At 36.5% G+C, this 16,383-nt stretch overlaps 1 protein-coding gene across 1 annotated transcript in view; it reads left to right on the plus strand.

The window, feature by feature from the left end:
- Window positions 1-16,383, plus strand: part of INSC (INSC spindle orientation adaptor protein) — a gene marked incomplete at both ends in the record, with an annotated part of 97,509 nt that overhangs the window by 15,244 nt on the left and 65,882 nt on the right. The window lies entirely within an intron of this gene.

Here is a 16,383-nt window from a genome sequence, read left to right on the forward strand (position 1 = left end):
TAGGAATTAAATAAATCAGGAAAGAGAAAACTGGTAAGCTGGAACACGCATAATATTTCACAAACATAATACAGGAATCATACATGCTTTCTGCAGGTATATTAACTTTAGCTTTATTTGAACCTATATATAGCCTCCAATCATTCTTGCACTGGAATATAGCAGCACTGCTTCCCAAATTAGGTCCGTAAGTCATCTATAACCAGAAGTGAACTTAGTTATGTTTTATATCTCAAAGAGCTTTAACGGTGAAAACAACCCATTATTATTAGAGGTCTGTATACATCCCTGCAGCTTGTTAGGACAAGCTTTTCTCTTTCAAGCAGATAAATGTGGTACAGATTAGCTAATTTATTATGGTTACATAAAAGAAGACATGTTAGGATTTCAGGCATTCTTTTATGTAAGAAATAGTCCAACTTTTTGCTAATAGGCAGCAAAGTGCTGCTGATATTTGCCTTAAGACTATTCTCCAAACATTTTTTTTTTTTTCTGGGAATTTGTGAAGCTGTGGTCCCCAGAATGCTGTCAGTATTTGGCACCCCTGCATATGGGGTAAGCAAGTGGTAGACCGAGCCGTGTACTGGTGAAGAGGCCATCAAAGGGGTATCCTAGCTCACAGTAGTATGATCCAGAGATTATTTAGCATGGCCTAGAGAATTCCTTTGGGAACCTCTCTTCTGTAGTGTTCTCAAGAAATATGAAGGTTGAAAGTTGAATCAATCTTGCATGCGGGTGTTAAGATGATTATTTCACAACACCTTAGGTCTGCAAGTAAAATAAAGGGAAATAAGGTGTTGTTAGGACTGTTTATCAAGTCTTGGCATTTTTTTCTCTCAAAGCTGAAGTTGTACACCAAATTAACAGGAATTCTGAGTACAGTTGGCTGAGAAATGGTTCTTCTGTTTGAATGTTTCAAATGTATTTGTTTTACCTCTAACTAAAGATAATGTTTCTTGTCTATTCCACTTAAGTATTTGAAACCAGCAGAGGAAGATCTTCTCTTCTTCCAGATAACTTCTATTTCCTAAAAATATCCCTTGAAATGGGGGCTTGAGCCCAAGTTCAGTATAAATGGCCTAATATCTTTCTGGAAAAACATATATATTTACGTATTGATAGGCAAATGGTTCCAGCAGAATCTATTGCGTGAGACTAACATTAGAACAACAAATAGCTAGTGGATCGAATACAAATTTAAAATATGTTAAAGGAACCACTTTGTGGTCTGAGTCAGGAGGTATTTGGCCTGTTATTAACCCACAGGTGCTGGGTTCTTGACTAGCGTGGGTTGCATATATGTGCACTGTTCATTGTGACCACAAGTTAATTCTGGTACATAAAAATGGATCTGACAAAAAGATAAGGGGGGAGGGGAGAAAGAAACAAAAAAATTGCTCAGAAAATGGCCAGCTACTACTAGGTCTGATGTGTTAAACCAGCATTTTGATATTTGGTCTATAGTCTCATGGATCTAGCAATTACTTTTTTTCATGGTATTTGGTTTAAACTGTGTGTGTTTCTACAAGTGAGCATTTGCATACAGTATGGGCAAAAGTAAGATAACGACTTAATTGGCATATGCCCTGTCAGAGTTTCACTCCTGTTATCACCAGCCATCGTTTCAGGCAGCTGTGAAGTACAGGAAAGGCTAGCTCCAGTAAGGTTATGCTTGATGGAAAATCCAACCATATATTCGATAGATCAAGGCTCTTTCCCCAGTCTCGGTAGGACCAAAGACACTTCTATCAGTATTGCTCTTCAAAAGCCCCACTATCACACTCTGACCTGAATAGGACAGTCTGAAATATCTCTACTCTTCAAAACTTCTGAGTTCAGGTCAGATGTCTGGAGGATTGAGGTGGTGGGGAAAAGGTGGGGAGGGAAGACAAAAGCAAAGACATAGGCACACAACTTTTGGTGTCAGTACACATCTGGCAAAATACAGATAGAAGATATTTAATGTTGATGCAATTATAGAAATAAGTTTGCACCACGTAGCATTAAGATATTTTTTTTGGTACTATTTCTGCATAGAGAATGGAATGTAATTTAGAGGTGGGAAATCATGGTGAACTAGTGCTGTTTTCTTATGCCTTCTAGCACACTGTTTCTAATGCCTGTTTTTTGACCAGCCTTAAATAGGCTTTTCTTTTCTGCTGTCTACTGGAAATTGGTTGTCTCCAGCTTTTGTGCCTAGCAGTAGTGAGAAGAAGGAAAGCAGGGGCACTTGCTTGTTTAGTTTGGGGTGTGTGTGTGGTTTTTAATGCGTGTTTTATTGGTAACAGAGAACAGAGGTACCTATCAGTGCCTTTCAGAGAGCAATTTAAATTCTTAATTTCTGCACTATATTGAAGAGAAATGCCTTATCTTCCCCAAAGCGGGAATTGCGTAATTGGTTCCTGTTGCTTGATTTCAGGAGGAAGGTTCAGTTGCTTTGGTTTTTATGGATAATCTCTAGTCTAATGATGATTTTAGTTGAATGAAACTTTTGGGGGAGAGGGACACTGGAGAGAGAAACTTCATCTCCCTTCAAGTTAGAGATGGCCCAAAATGTACAGTTTTGATCATGCTTCAAATGTTTTCGGATTTAGGATCTGGGTTTGATGGCATTGTTTGAGTCCTTCCAGAAACAGGTGTCAGGTAAGAGGCGGAATCTGAATGTCACAGCTTTTTGCTTGCAGTCAGTGTGCCAAGTTAGTGTTGAGATTCATGATTTTTTTTTTTTTTTTTGTATCAATGGCAGTTATAGAAAAGTACATTCTACTTGAGAACTGATGGACTTTGAGAAACTATTGAGCACGTGCTTTGAAAATTTTATGAAGTGATGAAAATCCATTAATAAAGCTTATAGTATTTATTCTTGCACTCTGGAAAATAGTAGAACATAGAAATCGCACAGAAAACTGAATTTACTTGCATTTGCTTCTCTATACAGTCAGTTATCTTATTTTCTGCTTATATGATGGCAGCAAGAAAGGATTGTTAATCAGATACTTGACAAATACACAGAGGGCTTTTTTCCTTCCTCTGAAGGCTTTACTCTCATAATAGACATTGACAAAGGGAAAGTAAAAGAGACTATTCCATGAATAGCCACATCATTTTGTGTATCTCACACGTATTTCACATTTGTGAGGAAGTTCTGTTATCCCACAGTAATTTGTACGAAGCAAATTTTTTTTAGCTAAGGCTGGTGGTTATAACAGACTTAATATTATAGAATATTTCCTTGCTTCCGTTTCTGATACATTTTCATATCCAATTTGCTTGCTCTACTGTGAGGTATCATAAAGCATTACAGCAGGACAAAAACCTAGTTCCACTTATCCTTTAATTGTTTTTTAATGCAAAATGTTGTACTCACATAAAATACCCATTTATTTATATTTGGTGCCAGAGGCTAATTCATTGAACCTGGGATGTATTATTACAAAACAATGGTGTTCACTACACTTTTTTGCTCCTGTTAGCTGTTTCCCAGGTTCCTTTCATGGCCAGTAAGAGTTTATTAATGCTAAATAAATAATTAAGAAGGGATAATTGACTTATTTTTGTGCAGTGATACCGGAATGATGCTTTTTTTTTCTGGAAAACATCATTGTTCTGTTTTTAATGCACTGCAGAATGTGGAGCCTGCATACCCTTATGAATCATGGATAACTCATTTGTGCCAGAGATTCAGTGACAGTGACCCAAACCCTGCTCTCACTAAATGAAGAGGAATAAATAGATATGCTGTTTCATCCTACTCACTAAGAAGGGGGGGAAAAGAAGAGATCTTTTTTCTGTCTTCTCTTCTTGTCATCATTTGGAATTTTCTCTGTCCCCATAAAAGCCACCCAGTTCTATCCTCCGTGGTACGTAATTCTTTTCACCCGCTCCTTCTGAAGATGGAGATTGACACCTGTGCAGTGGGGCTCTTGTCAGCAAGATTTTCTCTCTCCCTTGCTCCTCTTTTACATCTGAGATTACCAGAGTTGCTGTGAACAGTAGTAAGGTGAAAAGTCCTTGCTAATGAATTATTTCCCAGGAATGAGCAATCTGTGGGACTCCTAACCCACTCATCTTTACTTTCACCAGGAAACTAGGCCATGGTTGTTTTCTCACCTCATTCAGTATTTTGAAGAACCCCTCCTGAACTCTTGTCTCTTTCAGGTCTTGAAATCCAATTGCTTTGGATTTTATATTTTAATGAGACTGTTCCAGCTCAGGCATTCTTCACACTTCAGCTGTTGTCCCTTATTCAAAAGCAACTTTATGGTAGTAAAAATAACCACTCATTTCCTTTCTCCTTTTGCTATTTAGCTTTCAGAACTCCTCTCAGGATTGATTTGAAAAACTTGTGTTATGGTAGCATCTGGAAGCTCCAGTCAAGATCAGAACGCTGTGCACAATGCTCAGTGCAGGAGCAAGAAAGTGTCACCTCATAACTAAGCAGAGGAGACAGATACAGTCTAGCAGGAGAGAAGGATGATAGGAGGTGACGAAACTTGTCAGTATATTAGTAAGAAAGCAAAAAGTGGATCCCAACTTTTTTAATTTCTACTCAAGGAGTCTGTCCACTAGATCACTCTGCTGCTCTGTGCAAATTTATTGTGTCTGGAGGGCCACACAAGCTTTAAGTAATTCAGAAAATAGAAGTCTGGTTGTGTACAGCAAATGGAGTGCAAATATCTTCTGCTTCTGCTTGGTTCGGGGGGTCTCTCTCCAGCAACTGAGCAGTGGATATGTAAGCAGAAAGAATAAAGTAGTAGTATCAGCAGAAGCAGGGAAAGGGAAGAGAAACCAGAATTTTGAAGTACATTCTAAAGGCAGGAGTGAGACAGGGTCTTTTTAGATCAGAGCTTTAGACATAATCTGTTGTTTGAGAGGGATGTAGTGTGTAGAAAAGGGAAATGTTATGCGTGTATGTGTGCATGTACACACACAGATTAATTGGTGTTATTGTACTCTAATCTGGAGCATAAGAAAGAGTCCAGGTGGGGAGACTAACAGAGCAGGTCTGTGTTTATTAAATAGCTTTTTAAGGTGTGATTTGACTATCTAGAGCTATAGTCTAGTATATGCTGTCAGTTATGCTTTTTCCAATAAGACTTTTGTTCAGGAAAGCAATTTAATATGTATGAATACTATCTGAATTCAATACCTGTGCATATTAAAAGAGAAAGTAAAAAGTGCTTACTTTGTGTAATTAGTAAGGCGTAGATACTAAATGCAGTCATAGCACCCTGTCTGAACAAAGACTTAATTTTCAGTGTAGACAGGAACACTAACCATCCAGTTTAGACTCAGTCAAGTGTATGGAAAGAGAAAGAAACATATCTGAGACAGAAGAAAAACACAACTCAATCTGCAAAAGGCACAAAAATGACTATTTAGGCTGCTGAAATTACTAGCAGAATTTTGTAGTGACGCCAAGTGGAAAGTAGCAAAACATAGTGCTTATATCTAAGGAACGAGGGAGGGTGGAATAAGAGATAAATGGAAAGGAAAAGGAAGAGAGGAGAAATTCAGGAAAAATTCTAGTAAAGAGTAGCTAAAGTTTTGGGATTAAATGAGAAATGGGATGCCAAAACACGAAGCTGCCAAAGTTGCACTGTCTTGAATAACCTGCTATCATTCTCTGATAAGGTAACTTTGTTTTCCTGTTTTCACTTTTAACAAAGGAAATTCAGTGAAGATTATACACATGGTAATTTACTAGTAGATACAGAAAACAGTAGCTATTAGACAAAGGGGAAAGGGTAATGGCAAGGGTTATTTTTGAAAGCAGAGAATTAGAAGTAGACTTCAAATACTGAAGAAAAAGAAAGAGTAAATGAAATCACAAGGTTATACATTTAGGGGCTGAGAACAAGAAAATCTGCAACAATTTGTAGTTCATTTGATGAAAAAAAATTAAGGACCTACGTACACTAATGATAATTAGATGACTGTGACTGTATTTGCCAGTAAGATGTGGTGATGAAGGTGGTAGGATCAGTCCTGGATTGTATAAAGTGAGATATTTCTGGTAGAGATAAGGGTGTACTAATGTCGCTGTAGTATGCTATCAAGCATGATATCAAGTCTTTCAGTAAAAAATGAATTTTGCAGTAGCTACGGCTCTACCAGGCAGGGGGAGTGGAAAGGGACGTAGTTTCATAAAAGGAACCTGAAGAATTTTGGTTGTTAAGTCTTGCAAAACAGAAGGTGAGACTATGTGTTTGCTTTCTAGAAATCCATTGGAAGGTAAATTCTTATTTGAAAGGAAAAAATGAAATGAAATGGGAGTGAACTGGCTCTTAAGAAATTTAGATCAGAAATAAGAAATCTCTAACCATCAGAATAGTGCAATTCTAGAATAGTCACTTAATAAAACCCTTTTGAGCCCACAATAAATTATTTTTAGAGTTGATTTTTTTAAGCCATTTATGAACAAATTATCTGATCCGGTTGCTTCTGGTGTCAGAAGAGTGGATTTGATGATGTAAGATTTCATTTTCAGTCCTCTGCCTCCTACAAAATTGTATAAGCACACACTTAAATATTGAATTTGATTAGAAACTGCTTTCTTATTTGGATGAGATTACTTAAGGTATTTTTACCAACTCATTCTAATATTTGTGGTACGGTGTTGCTAGTGTTCATCTTTTTAACTTGTCTGCTGAAGGGTTAATGTTCTAATGTGAATCTTAGAAAAGCCAACGCCAGGCTATCCTTTTTGTACCCCTTTTTTGACAATTTTAGCTAGACCTGCTGTGCAATAGATGTGACTGAGCATCCCTAAATTTCTGTAGTCTCCTGAGTGATACTGATCTCATAACTCCCTGTATAATGGTTGTTGCTTCCTTCATTAAGTAATCCAGGCTTTACTTAATCAGTAGGGTTAGGACCTTAAATGAGTAAATAGTAAAAGGTGAAAGGCTAATGGTGGTGCTCATAATGCATGTCATAACTCCTTTGAAAAAGGCACAAAGAGCTGTACTGTTTGTTATTAAACTACAAATTAAGGCAGATTTGGAGGAAGGAAAAAAAAAAAAGGTTCAATGAAGTACTGGCACTATTTTCATGGACTCATGTTAGTCTCCAAATTAGTCCTTGCTTGTGATTGTGTCTGAGCATTTCCATGGTCTATGGCCCCAAATTATTTCCAGTGTTGTTTTTCTCCTTCTGTCTTTCATTTCTATTTCTCCCTCCCTGCTAGGTGTTTACAAGTAGTTCTCTCTTACAGCATATTGTTCTTTTAAGGCTATGAGGAATATTGCCCTCTGCAATTACAAGTGTAGCCTGAGCATGGGGAAGCAGTGAGCTGGGATGAACTCTCTGGTTAATATCTTGAGCACATGCTGTTGGCCTTGTTGACTTTTCTGTCACACAATGCAGGAAACATGTCAACTATTTATGGGAGTGAGAACTTTTTGTGTACTCAGTAATTAGCAATTTAAATGTATGCTGATGACCACATCCCTTCAAGATTATCAACATACTTCAGTCACCAAGTTGGACTTGAAGTCCTGAAAGAAGCTGTAAAAATGTTCTGCGTAGATCTGCCTTGTGATGTTCCTTCTGGCTATGCTGTTCTGCTTACATTGGGCTAAATACAGTCCAAAGTCATGGATTCTGTCATTGTGCGCAAAGCTAAGCCCCCTTGGCTCTGGTATCTAAATTTTCAGAAAAACTGCAACTGTTTCGTGTTTTTTGCAAGACCCAGGATGTCATTTCCAAAGAGAACAAGACCGGTAGGATCTTGTCTCTTCAGCGCTGCTTTTATCTGTGCATTGGAGAATTTTTTCTTATTTCAGGATTTAACCTCAGATGGGGGGAATGGCTACTTCATCTAGCTCATCAAAGAGCAATTTGCCTGAGGAATGAAGGGAATCTGCTTACTCACTGTGGAACAGATGATCAACTAACATGTTGAACGAAAGAACCAATATTCTTTACAAAGCTTGATCAGTGGATTATTATTTTTTTTTTTAACTTTGTGTAACTCTTCTGTCTATCTTACACTGATATTCTGTAAATATCAGTAAAAATGAACAGGAGCTGATCCAAGAGAGAAAAAAGGTCTTATCCTATTTTTATTTTTTTTTTTTTTTTTTATACAGAGCACAATACTGCCATGTGATCTGACAGGTTGGGCTCAGTGAGAACTCAGCCCAGAGAACAACCAGGCCAGTGTAGGTGATGGAGTGCATACTACTGCTGAAATGAACTTGCAGAGGAAAGCAGAGTTTAGATGGTGATCAGTGACCTGTTGCAAATGGGTTACCTCTGGTGTTCGATAAATAACAGGCTCTCTTGCACATAGACAGAATAAAAAAATGCCAATGTTAAAAAAAAAAAAAAAAAAAAAAAAAGTGCTCCATCACAGAGTTCCACTTGCAGAATTTAATAAATTCACCTTCATTTCTAGTTTTAGCAGTGGTCAAATGGAGATTAAAAAAATATAAGCATGTCAGTAACTCATATACCAACACATTTGGGTGAAGGGATCGAGGAGCAGTGGATTTATATTGGCAATCCCCTGCCCCCACTTCAACATGAATAGACTCCAAAGCAGCAGGGCCAGTGGGAGAGCATTTTTTTTTTTTTTTTTTTTTTTTTTTTTTTTACCATCTACCATATTGTCCGAATTGTAGAGTGACTAAAAATTGTCTGCTTCTAAGTCTGGTGGATTCCTCAAGTTAGATCTAATTCCATCAAGTCTGATCTGAGTCCATAACAGTTTACCAAGTCTGAATATGCTATTATCACAGGGTTCACCAGACTAATTGGTTTTGGAAATTTTAGTCAGTTTACTAGTTTATAATGACACTACAAATGCAATAGTATTCATTGCAATTATGAATTAATAATACTATACAAATATAAATTCAACAGACATTTTAGTTGGCTATCGTTGTAAAAATATTAACATAGTTTGTTCAGCTTTGTCTGTAAGCAGGCCAATTAGCAGCCTTATACTGTCATTAACTTGCTGATAGCAGGGTTTATTTAGTATTTTCCTCCTTTCTGTCAGGAAATTATATTCTCTTTTACTGCTGTCTTTACTTTCTGTGACCTCAGTGGCTTATGTGCTTGTCGAGACAGCTACTGTTTTAGCAATTTAATGTACCAGGCACAAAGAAAAAAATCTACAAAACCAGTCAGAACTAGTCCTTTTGACTCCTGACTATGCCTTCAGCTGGCAGAGACTGTAAAGGACCTGGCCCTACTTAAACTCTAACCACGTAAAGAAAATGAATGTATAAGTTTATCCTAGATTTTACATAAGCTAATCAGCAAGCTGAATTGCTCTGTGATTTTATATCATTTATATCTTCCTTATGTTCTATAGTGTGCCAGTAATTCTGGGATAGTATAATATTTCCAGACATTTATAGAGGGACAACTTACAGTGAGGATTTCTCAGAAAAACATAAAGATTTGAGAAGAACATTGGTGCAGCACTTAACACTAAATGATTTATGTGGCCTTTTAAATAGGTGCGATGAAGCTATAGTTAACTTACATGTCATACCTTATATATTCCAAGTGTTTATAGTGTTTTTACTTTCCTTATAGAATGCATAAGATTTCACAAAGTGCAGTAGCCTGATGACAGATGTTTAGTTCTAAGTTTCACAGGCTGGTCTTCATTTGATCTCCCTGCAGAAGCTGGATGGGTGCTTAACAAGGCACAAACTTTGTGGTTTTAACATATTTTCTCTATAGTAGGAAGAGGAGGCTGGTGGTTCGAGCAACTCCATTATGCCGGAGTGCAGATGCCAAACTGAATTTGGTGGTACTAAAGTTTCAGTAAATGGCAAGGAGGGACCATTGTTTGTTTCAGGTCAGGTGAAGAGACTCAAAGATATCAGTTACCAGAAAAGTAGTAAAAGAGGGTGTTAGTCTCTTCTCCCAAGTAACAAGCAATAGGAGAAGACGAAATGGCCTCAATTTGCACGAGGGGAGGTTTAGATTGGATATTAAGAAAAATTTCTTCACAAAAGGGGTTGTCAAGCATTGGAACAGGCTGCCCAGGGAAGTGGTTGAGTCACCATCTCTGCACGTATTTAAAAGATGAGTAGATGTGGTGCTTAGGGACATGGTTTAGTGGTAGACTTGGCAGAGCTAGGTTAACTGTTGAGCTCGATGATCTTAAAGGTCTTTTCCAGCCTAAATGATTCTATGATTGAGGTGTCCCTGGTCCACAAAACAGGTATTACTGCTATTGTAATACATTTGTATTTTACTTGTGATCTTTGCGTAATTCTGGTTCTATTATGAATATTTATTTGTTCTACCCGTTGGCATGCTTCTTCCTGAAACTAGCGCAAATATCTGTGTTACTTCTGCTGCATTTCTTAGTGATTTAAACCTACTCCCAAATTAAGCGGAAACGGTAAAGCGTAGAAGGGTGATCGATGCTGGCTAACAGAGTTCTGCTTTCCACAATACACTTCAGGATATCTGGCTGACTACAGTGCACTATTCCTCAAGTTGTTTTGTTTTGAGAAATGTTTCAGGGCTGTAGTTTGCATTATCTGTTACTGACTTCATTTGAGGAAATTGTTAGACTTTAGTAACTGTAACAATTGAGTAATCATTGAGGCAAATTGAACTATCATTTTAATATAGCCCGTTAACTTTTTTGAAAACTAGGAACTAACTTGCTTTTATCAGTGTTTCCTAAAGGAGTAAATAATTCACACTAAACTCATATTTTGTCCTAGTGAAGTTGGATTGCTGATGTTCTACTGGAAAAGAAGGTGGTAAAATCAAGGGGAAAAACGAATAGAGTGCAAATCATCCAGCTAATCTTTTAGCTTGTCACATCCATTACAAATACCAAATATTCAGACCTCTATTTCCTTAGGAATGACCTACAAAGCAAGCATGTTCATTTAACAATCAGGAGTCTGATTGTCTGCTACCTTAAGGCTGTTCTGTATCTTCTAAGCTGGCTCTATAAATTTTTGCTAAAATTGGTGCACATACAATATCAGAGATCTACAAGGCTCTTTTATGCAATTAATATTATTAAAGCAACTTGAGTTTAAATAAGAGCTATCTCTATGGCTCTTCACCAAATCCTTCCACCGAGAGTTGAGTTCTGCTGTCCATTGTATTGATGTAGAAACTGGCCCTGGGTATATTGGATACATATGAATAATTTTGAAAAAATGAGTTAGAAAAAAAATTAGAGATGATTTATATTCAAAGACTGGGCTAAATCCATTCAAGAAGTTGTTTGTTGCCAATTAATTACCTACCTCTAATTAGAATAATAAATTAGAGCGCAGTTGTAAGACTTGGCATTGACTTTCACCGTAGGCTTATCTGGAAGCTGTACTAAATGCTATCATTAGGATTGGTAATAAATCTGTCATAATAGGTGAAAATGGATAAAAAGGCTAAGAAGCCTCAAAAACATAATTTGACCAAGCAGAAATTTGTACACTTTATAAATATGACCACTGGAATTATTCATGTGAATTGATCAGCTCGGACTTCAACACAATGTTATAAAACATGAAACTTTTGCACTTAGTGAAACTCAGTGCTAAAATGGAGGTATAACTCTTTTTCATGATAACATTTGCAATTTAGAAAAGAAGTGTATGTGCTGCCAGTAAAATTGTAGTAGAGAGCTCCAAGCTGGAAGTTTTAAACAAAAGTTTTTATTAATTCTTCACTTTCATATTCATGTAGCACCAACATGAGATAGAGCAATCCTTTAGATGTCAATCCATCTTGTCTACTCTAAAGATGTTGTGATTCATTAGTTAACAAACTACTTACTAGATTATAGAAAATAGCAAAAAAGAAGAGAAATGCTGGTAATAGAGCTCTGGATACCATATGCCTCTCTTTAGAAATTTAAAAGGGGATTTTTTTTTTTTAATGTGAGTCTTTCTCTAGGATGAAATTTGCCTGCAGTGTGTTATATAGTGCAGAAACGTGTATGAAACAAGCTCTGAGCATCATTTGAAACAATATACTTTTAACATGCTCTAAGATGGTCTCAGCCAGTGACACCAAATAATTTTGCCAAAATAACAAAATTTTTTAAAGACTCTGTTTTTTTGGCAAGTACAATAGAATTCAGACTATTCAAATAGCTAGTTATTCAAGTTCAGTTGAGTGCTCTTGAAAACTTCAAATATTTTACAACCTCAATTAAAATAGAATGACTTTGAAGAAATGCTGGAGACTTTCTTTTGATTTTTTTATTTTGCACTGAATTATTTTTACTGCTATTTTTACTTGAAATGCTGCTTTTATAGTGTAGAGTCTAGATAAATTGCTTTTTTGTCAATATGCCATGACATACTAAATTCAGAAATTCTAACTGGTACGGAACTACTATCTATATACATCAGGATCTCTGCCAGTTACCCAGCTGCTGTTGCTCAATTAAACAGAACTGGGGAAAGTCACCCCAGTAAGGTCCCTTATGCTCAACCCATTCTTCCTTAATGTATTTAACTACCGAAAAATAGTTATAATAGCAAGACAATGCTTCCTGCTGATGCAAAACTGTTCAGGTCAGTTTAAAATAATGTGCAAACACAAAAAGTCTCACAATACCGCATCACTGAAATGTAAAATGCCAGAAGAAATTATACGTTAATTAACGTAAAGTAGTACATGTGAGGAGGGAAAGGGAGCTGAAGGACAATCTCTTTCATCCTACATATAGAATAGTGAACTCTAAATTAAGTGTTATCACTTACGGGAAAGATTCTGAAATCAAAATAAATAGATTTTCTGGAAGGTAAAAATGAAAGAGCTCTCTGGAAAATAAGTAAAAGAGGAATTTAATTTTGCAAATTCTTGGAAAATATGGAATGTGCATAAAATGTAATTCAAATGTATAAATCCATAATTTACCTGAATCTTGAATATTGTGTGCTTTTCTTGCCATCAAATCTTAGGACAGGAAAACTGGAAAAGGCTTTTTGAAAAAGTGGGGGAGAGTAGGTGGATGATCAGAGGAGTGGGATCACTTCTGTGTGGTGACAGACTAGATAGACTGTTTCTCTACTTTGGAAATGAGATAACCGAGAGAAGATAGGGTAGAGCAAATAAAATAATGAATTACACAAAAAGGGTGAATGTGGAACTATCATTTCAGTATCTTTTAGCAAACAAGAACTAAAGAGCTTGTGTTAATATCTCCAGGCAACAGGTTTAAAACAAACAAATAAGAAACACTTTTTCATACAGAAAATAATCAAACAACGTGAGACACTGCCACTAGATGCTGTAAGGGCCAAAAGTTTAACTGAGTTCAAAAAGGGATTAATGGCTACTTTTGTTTCATGAATTGTAAAAACATCCTGCTCAGACACAACTTCTGGCTTAGGAAGTTCCTAAACCACTAATTGCTAGAAGATGGGAAGGAGGGATTGCTCAGCTCTTGCCATGCCTCTTATAATCTTTCCTTATGCATCTCCTAATGGCCATGTTGGGAGCAGGATAATGGGCTAGACGGATTTTTTTTTTTTTTTTTTTTGTCTGACCTATTATGGCTGGTTTTATTTTGTAGGCGTAGAGGGTTTTTTCAGTAATGGGGAGACAAAATGGAAATTTTCAACTTGTTTTTGGAGTTGAGTGAATGCTGTATGGAATATGATTCTTAATAGCTAATTAGGAATGAACACACTTTTTGCTTTCCTTATGTTAATATATAAAAAATTAGTCTACAAATTAATCTGCTGAATGCTTAGGAAGATTTTCTCTAAATACAGGGAGATGTGGATGAAAGTGAATTATTTATGTATTTCACCTGAGTAATCATGATATGTGTAATTTTAAGAATAATGTGTCAGAAAAGCTGACAGTCAACGGGGGGATTTTTCTGTGGTTCTGTCTGAAAGCAGGTAAATGGTATTACTTTGCCATTGTTATGAGTTAAGGAATACTAAGTTTCAATGGCAGAAAATCCTGAATTCTACAGTTGTTCTCCTGCCAATTAGTAGGAACAGAGGCAAACAAGGAGAGTTTCTTTAACAGCTGTACCTTTTTTGTAGAACTCTATCATCCTTTTTTTTTTCCTCAGAGCAAAGATTGGCTTTTGGAGTTAAAGGAAATACATACTTTTTTTTTTTTTTTCTGACTAACCTTCTATTCTAGGGTTTTTTAATGTGAATTTATAATGTAGGAGTTTATTTGTACTTACTAAACAGAGATTTCATCAGTTATCATAGTGCACTATAGAAATGAAAAATACATTACTCTTTGTCAAATGATTTTATCCTGTACTGCATGCAAACTATCCGTGTTATTATAAATCATGGTCTCAGACTTCTAAAGTTGTTACTTTTGTTTATTAGGAAACCTTGCTTCAGATCCAAAAAGGCAATAAGGAGACTACACACATAGCAAGAATAAAGTGAAACACAATCGATCATGATATGCAATTACACAATATTCAAAGCTGAGTGAAATAAAGACCTTAAATAGCAGTAGCCTGTAAAGTTTAAAATTAAAAGTAGTTTCATTGTATATGGTGAAAAGGGGGATTGGATCAATGAACTTGCTCTCTGGTACCTTGTTTGCTGTTGATTTTTATGAAATTATACTTGAGGTGAGCTTCCCTTTCATGTGTATGTTAAAAAACGTTGGTTATTTGTGGAATATGACTTCAGTGGTCTGTAAAGACGTTTCTTGAGTTCAGCTGGTGCTCAGTGTAAAAATGGAAGCACAAGAATTAAAAAGGCCTTCCACCTGATCATCCTTAGCTTGGCTAATGTAATTGCAGTTTTTGTTCTAACAGTGAGGCTGTTATATAAATAACAGCACAGAGCATTACTGCTGTGATGCTGAGATACAATAAATCAGTACCTGGATTAAAAGAATGGGGGCTATAATACAAACTTTCTTTTTGTCCTTTCTGGTATAGCATCGTATAAAACTGCAGCGTATATCCAGAAGGTAGACAACAATCCACTACACTGTCAGATTGGCTGTAGGATACCAATAGAAGTTTGGAAAAAATAATTAAACCCAGTCTCTTGTGCTTTCACTTAATTTCGTTTCATCTTTACCTTTCATCTTCACTTCTTCAGAATCCTTTAGTATCAATTCATCTTTCACTAGAGGATGAGACACTAAAAGTTTGAAGTGTTTCATGTTAAGAAGACTTGCCAAAAAATTAAGATTCAGTCTTCATCTGATGAAAGCTGTCAGAAAAATTATTTTATTCATTGTAGATCAGTAATCTGAAATTTTTTGCTGAGTAAAGTGCGCCTTTTGCAAGTGTGTGGTGTATATGAATATGACATTTGTTGGTCATGCTTGTGTTTATGAATTCTGCAGAAACTGTTTTAGACACATAAAAATCAAAATTTCCTAAGCCATGGAGACTTGCAGCAATTCTTTGAACTCTTGGCCGTCCGCTTTGCTTTATTACCAAGTGAATGGTGTTGTGTTTAAAGGGGATATACTGGGCCTAGTAGGGGGCAGATATTGATAAAGTCTGTCTTTGCCATTGCAACCGTGGTTAATTTCAGCAACCGTCATTGAGAATCTTTTAAGATTTTGCATAAAGATAAGGAAAATTTAAGTAACTTGAAAATACGCTACAGGTTTCTTTAATAATAACTCTTGTCTTTTTCCCTTAGCTCTATGTAACTTCCCTTAGATTTATAGATATATTTATAATATGCTTATTATATACCTGCTATTGATATTAGAAATTTTATATATATGTGTATATATTTGCCAGAGGAACTGTTCTCTTGTGAGGGTTGGGGAGGGGAAATGTAAACTGAAATGATCTGGACTTACTGTTAAATCTGAAAAAAATTTTAGATGATTTCTGGAGATGCACAGTGTCTGTTTTGCCCTTGGTTTGGAAGCAAGGGTCAGATAGGACTCCTTGGCAGAGGCAATGCTCCTCCTGCAAAGGGAAAGAGATGTCCAGCCTTAGGTGTGTCAGGTGAGAGTCAAAATACAAAGCTGGGAGCCTGCAGCAGCCCTCAGATATAGGACCTATAGGGTCCTATATGTGACCTTTATATACTGTTAGATATGTTAATAACACTAGCCATATCTAATAAAACCTGGCTTTGTATGTTTGTATGGTTGGGGTGAGGATTAAGGTTGTTTTTATTGGGATCTGGGCACTTCACTATAAGAAAAAAATCTAGGCAACTCTGTCTCAAGGCTCTGGGGAACTTGGGATCCCTCACAAAGATGAGCTCAGAACAACTGAGTACAGCTGCTGTCTCGGGTACCACATTTTACTAGCTGGAGGGCAAGGGCACAAAATGCAAGCCCGTTGTCCTTGTGTCACAGTATACATCAAGGAGTTTCTTTCAGCCTCATTGGTTCACAGTGTATTTGCTGTCATACAAAAATGTGCTTTGGAAATCAGATGTGCAAATTGTACAGAGAGCAGTGAGA

The sequence above is a fragment of the Vanellus vanellus genome (assembly GCF_965231255.1).
Source record: "Vanellus vanellus genome assembly, chromosome: 6".
NCBI classification, from domain to species: domain Eukaryota; kingdom Metazoa; phylum Chordata; class Aves; order Charadriiformes; family Charadriidae; genus Vanellus; species Vanellus vanellus.